Raw genomic sequence first — 6481 nt, 5'->3', positions numbered from 1 at the left:
CATGTTAGTTTCAACCTCCTGCGTGCTAGAGGTCAAGAACCGCATGCTGAACTTCAAAAGAGTATAGAAGCAGTTTGAATTTCTAAAATGAGGTGGGTTCCATTTCTAAGGGTCTAAGATAATCGAAGGAAGAATCTTAAGGCTAGACCCTAAATCCTAAGAGAAACTAAATCTCACTAAAAATGAGCTCAATTCTGACATCATTAAGGCACTCAAATGTTCATCAAACATTTTCTAATCGAGATAATCTCTCTGGGTCGTCCGATCAAAGTGTTTTATATTCATTAATTGCAACTAAAAGTATATAAATATAGTCTTATCCCTCTCTTGAAAAATGAGGAGAGTGCTTGAAGCTGAAGAAGACTAAAGCTTGAAGAAGGAGTTGAACTTGTCTTCCACTTCTGCAGCTACAAACAACCGCCAACTACCGTCGACCACCAATCATCGGCCGCCGCTGAACACCATCGACTGCCGCCCGCTTCTTACGACAAGTTCACTCGTGCATTTACTTTGTAGCCCAAAAAATTGTGCAACACTTTCCCGTTTATGGGACAAAAGCTACACTTGTAATCTCTAGATTATAGTATATCCCTTTAGTTGGGTCAGACTATGTGGTTTTTCTCTTTACTGATTTTTCATGTCAAAACTTATAATATTTCTACTAGATATGAGTATGTGTAAAATTCTTGTACAAGGCTAAGACGATAATTTCTTACTCATCACCATGAATCTTCTAGCACACATCAAATATATTTTAAGCCAATAAATTTTTGAAATAGTAAGTTAAGTACTGGTCAACTCGATAATGACTCATTGATTGGTAAAATTCAAATATGAACTATTTACTTTATGAAATTGAATTGGTACAAGAGTCCAATCATGTTGGTTACATCTCGTTCTAGAAGAATCATATGTTTATAGCTTTGATATATGCATAAGATATATAACTTTATTGCATTATATATCCGAATAACTTCAAAATTTAAGAAGTGCTTCATTGAAAATAATGAGAGGACTGATTGAGAAAGAAAAACAAAGGGTAGACATCAATGTGGATAGACTTTCTTTTCATGTGAGAGCATGCGCGGGCAAGGCTATAACAAGCAAGAGAAAATATTGTTTTAAAGAAAATAACATACATGGTCTATAATTTTAAATTTTATGATATTCCTCCCATAAGAGCTCTACCATCTCTAATTCTTCAAATGCCTTGCAAAACTTTAAGCATAGGCACCAGATCAAACTCCATTATATTCAAAGGTTTATTAAGATGGCCTTTTAATTAACAATTAATTTTTTTTGTTTAGCTTGTATTCAATTCATATTTTTGTAAAAAATCATATTAAGATGTAAGACTAGGATTTGTCATAGTTGTTGCGTGTTGGATGATCAGTGACAGTGGAGTGATAATTTAACGTCTTAACATTGTACAAAGATCTGACACACAGATAATAAAAATAACATAAGACACTAAAATTTTTTATATGAAAAAACCATGAAAAGGGAAAAATTCAGGAGACGTAGCTCAGTCAAAGTAATCAAATATTTGATTATAAGTACATATGTTCACACTTCTCCTGAATTAAAGAAGACTGAATTACAAAAATGATAGTCACTCATATACAATTGGAGTTCATCAATAATAGCCATAGTTGGGCGATAACACATGTAAATTTTTATTATAATAGCTATCGAAGGCTACAAAGGCTGCAATTGAAAATAGTAACAGTAGTAGTCGTCCACAAACGTTGTTAGTGGCTGCAATAATATTAGTCTGACACAGAGATCGTAATAGGAAGTTGCAGTAGTAATTGGTCACCTAATTCATATTTTGTAGCTGTAAGAGCGTCAGTCAATCATATCTTGATGACACATCAATAGTGAAGATCAAGGTTAAGAAAATTCATAAACAATATGTATAACATTTTAGAATATTATTAGATTTTGAGTAACTACCTGAGTTTTACATTAAAGTTATAACTTTGATTACAAAAGCTTTTCTTTTCTAGCCTTTCTCACAACAATCACAACATGCCCAACCACTAACACTATGTTAAACTCATGCCTGCGATGATACTCATGATGGTAGAGTATTATGAACTAACGAAGCTGTGCAATATATGAATGAGATAAAGATCAAGCGAAAGCCAATAAGAATAAATATTTTACATGTACCGACAAGTTATGTTAAAAGGTAAAACATTTTTTTATTTTAAGTTGGTGCAAAAGCTTAGACTATAAATCAATGATGGTAACATTGACACTAATCATAACTATAAACTAGTGCTGCTTTGCATAGCCGTCATTTTCTTATACAAAGTTCTTAATCTTTTGGACTCAATTGAGACCCTCTTTTGTAATCTCAACTTTATTTATCTCTACATTTTCTTGGACTCCCCATTAAGCTTAACTCCTACGAATTTATGAAGAGCAAAATTTTTTATTTTTTATTTTATTTTTTTTTTTAATCTCATTGTGAGCAAAGTTGAAGATAAGAAAGATCCATACTTCAATAAGAGCAGAGCTCTTTACCCCCACACAAAATTATTATCAACCAAAAATTAATTCAAATGTCTTTTTTAAGTGATACCAATTAAGTCCAATAGACCTTGATGTGATCATCTATGTATTTAATTAACTCACTTTGGCGTAAATCAAATCAATGTAATTATTTACTAAGCTGACACTATCCAAGATTCATTTAGGCAACTCTTTTTTTAAGGGGTTTTTATATATATAGCACCCAAAATTTTCATATTTATTTATCTCACACAAAAAATTTCAGTATTACAAATATCATATGAAAAGTAGCATTCATTATCACTTTTTAATAGTCAAATTCATATTTTCATCCATAAATAAAGTGTTATGTGTGTAAAGATGAAATTTTTAATTTTTATCTTACTAGCAATTTATATCTATAATTGTCATAGTTTTTTTCTTATAAAATTGGTGCAGATGTTTTGCAATTTGATTGAAAAAGAAGGCTAGTAATGGAAGATGAAGTGCCAAGCATCCTTGCCAAATTTAGCTTAAATATATTCTCATCCATATACATAGCATCAATCCAATGTTTAAGAGCTCACTTGAAGGAGCTTTGCCGTTTATGAGTTCCCGCGGAATGGATATTGTCATCTGCGATCTAAATGAAAAAAAATTAATTATGAACTAACGAAGCTGTGCAATATATGAATGAGATAAAGATCAAGCGAAAGCCAATAAGAATAAATATTTTACATGTACCGACAAGTTATGTTAAAAGGTAAAACATTTTTTTATTTTAAGTTGGTGCAAAAGCTTAGACTATAAATCAATGATGGTAACATTGACACTAATCATAACTATAAACTAGTGTTGCTTTGCACAGCCGTCATTTTCTTATACAAAGTTCTTAATCTTTCGGACTCAATTGAGACCCTCTTTTGTAATCTCAACTTTATTTATCTCTACATTTTCTTGGACTCCCCATTAAGCTTAACTCCTACGAATTTATGAAGAGCAAAATTTTTTATTTTTTATTTTTATTTTTTTTTAATCTCATTGTGAGCAAAGTTGAAGATAAGAAAGATCCATACTTCAATAAGAGCAGAGCTCTTTACCCCCACACAAAATTATTATCAACCAAAAATTAATTCAAATGTCTTTTTTAAGTGATACCAATTAAGTCCAATAGACCTTGATGTGATCATCTATGTATTTAATTAACTCACTTTGGCGTAAATCAAATCAATGCAATTATTTACTAAACTGACACTATCCAAGATTCATTTAGGCAACTCTTTTTTTTAGGGGTTTTTATATATATAGCACCCAAAATTTTCATATTTATTTATCTCACACAAAAACTTTCAGTATTACAAATATCATATGAAAAGTAGCATTCATTATCACTTTTTAATAGTCAAATTCATATTTTCATCCATAAATAAAGTGTTATGTGTGTAAAGATGAAATTTTTAATTTTTATCTTACTAGCAATTTATATCTATAATTGTCATAGTTTTTTTCTTATAAAATTGGTGCAGATGTTTTGCAATTTGATTGAAAAAGAAGGCTAGTAATGGAAGATGAAGTGCCAAGCATCCTTGCCAAATTTAGCTTAAATATATTCTCATCCATATACATAGCATCAATCCAATGTTTAAGAGCTCACTTGAAGGAGCTTTGCCGTTTATGAGTTCCCGCGGAATGGATATTGTCATCTGCGATCTAAATGAAAAAAAATTAATGTTTCGTCGAAACAACTTTGGGATACGCCACTGTAACAGAATAAAACATTTTCGCCTTCTCAAATAAGGCATAAGAAAGATTTTAAGTCTAGAACTATTCAAAAGTAAGAATCTCAGTCTTCATGATGAAAAATAAAATGAATCTCAAAGAATCCAAAGCATAGAATATGATGTAAGATTCTTGGAGGAAACCTCTCATACATTTATGCTTTTGCGGTATTCTACATAGAAGAACTTACATGCATTCATCTTAGGGATTATTAGAATTAGCTTCCCTCTTTGTTAAATGGTGGTGGGAGGAGATCATGAAGTGTTGTCGTGACCAAAATGCAATAGTTATTTCATGTGACTTTCCATTGAAATCGAAGTAGAGTAGTCAATGTAAATAAGTTTTCTTTGGCAAATTTCTTCTAAATTTGCTATTTACGGCTAATTTAATATTGGATTACAATAATATAAATTACATGGCTAAGAGTAAAGTCAACTTGAGTTCCATGTATCAGCATAAATTCATTTTTTATGCTACATAAACCAAATAAAGATAATATAAACTATCACATAAAGGCTATTCCTTGATTTTCTCGCATTTTGTAATGCTATTTGATGACCAAGAAATGATCTTGAAGTGCTCTTCCAATTTAGTTTGATGATTAATGACCAATATTGAATTTAAAGGGATTTTTCCTTGGTTAAATTTTAAGATGGACAGTTGCAAAAACGATGAAAAGAAAAAAAAAATGGTGCACTAGGGGAGATAAAATGAAATAATTTTTTTTAATTCAATTAGAGCTCTTGTTAGTTTATTGCACGATAAATTAAAAATATTAGCTTTAGCATATTTAAGTACTTTCTGATTTTCTATTGTTCATGTCTTATTACTTTTTATTCAAAACACTAGAATTTTAGTCAGTTACTACAACTTTTCCTCTTCTTGTTGTTATAATTCTTTCAAGGAGAGAATATTATTTTAATAATCTTATCGCCTCAAGATTTTTTCTAATGTAATGTTAATTATACCAATGCTAGTGGGAGATATCACTTTCATGCTAATATTATTTGGTGATGTTATCATTTGGTACAATTCCACATGGAAACACTATGATTTGCTTCACTTTCTAATGTATTATTTCCTCACTCAACATTGTGTTAGAGCCATTGCCCATGGCCACCATCATTGGTGCTCTAATATGACTATAACACCCTTATAAGCTAAATATCTTTGAAGGAAACATTGCACTTGTACTCTTTTAGAATTTTCATGTGAACGTTTTAAACCACATTACAAGTATTAGTTATCTTATTGTTAGTAGAAGATCTTTGTTTAAAGAGACTATAGCTTTTTTCCTTCAAAGCATCTTATATAAAGAAAAATCATCACTTATTTTATCATGTTTGAGCACAAAATTTTAAAGATAGGATGATTATATCTAGATCTTTCATCATTATAATTCATAATAAAATCTTTTAGCACCACACAAATGTGGGTTTAAGGTTCAAAAATATAAATAAGCCTATTAAGACGGTTATCAAAGAGCAAGATAATGATTTCGAGCTGTTAAGTTAGAAAGATGAAAGCATCATTAGGTCTTGTATTTTTATATAATGCTGACACTCCTATTTTCATGTGGTTTATGAAAGCATCATTAGGTCTTGTATTTTTATATAATGTTGACACTCCTATTATTGATTTTCATGTGGTTTGTTAGTTACAACATAACATTTTTTTGAGCCATTTTAGTTTTTTTTTTTTTTTTTGAGTCCTAATATTATTGTTATTAAGTGGTTCATCAAGTTATTCAATAAGCTAATAAATTTGTTACCCTAGAAGTTTTGTCAAGCTAAGACTAATGGGTATGACATAAATGAAGTAGGAACAATGTGATCTAATAAACAAGTTTTTTTATTTCAATTTTTAGTTTTTAGTCACAACATGTTTTATTCCAATTTTAGCTCGGAATAAGATCAAATTAAAATAAACGAGCCGTTTGGGCGGAATTTCTTCTAAGCCAACTTTAAGTCAATCTCAATTTAACTCTAACAGCCCTACTCGCATGATGAAAGAAAGGGAAAAAAAATATAAAAAAAAAAGAGAAAACATTTTATAATACAGTTATCAAAAGCCTTAAAAGGCCATGGTACTATAAATTTAGCTATATATTTAATATAAAAAAGTTGACGAAAACTCTCACTTTGTTTTATCAATTAGCAGATACCCACTAATTCTATAATATTTATTTATTTCAGTACGCAAC

The sequence above is a fragment of the Phalaenopsis equestris genome, unplaced genomic scaffold (assembly GCF_001263595.1).
Source record: "Phalaenopsis equestris unplaced genomic scaffold, ASM126359v1 Scaffold000369, whole genome shotgun sequence".
Classification (NCBI taxonomy): domain Eukaryota; kingdom Viridiplantae; phylum Streptophyta; class Magnoliopsida; order Asparagales; family Orchidaceae; genus Phalaenopsis; species Phalaenopsis equestris.
The sequence above is the reverse complement of the archived record's forward strand: the minus strand, read 5'-3'. Positions refer to the sequence as shown.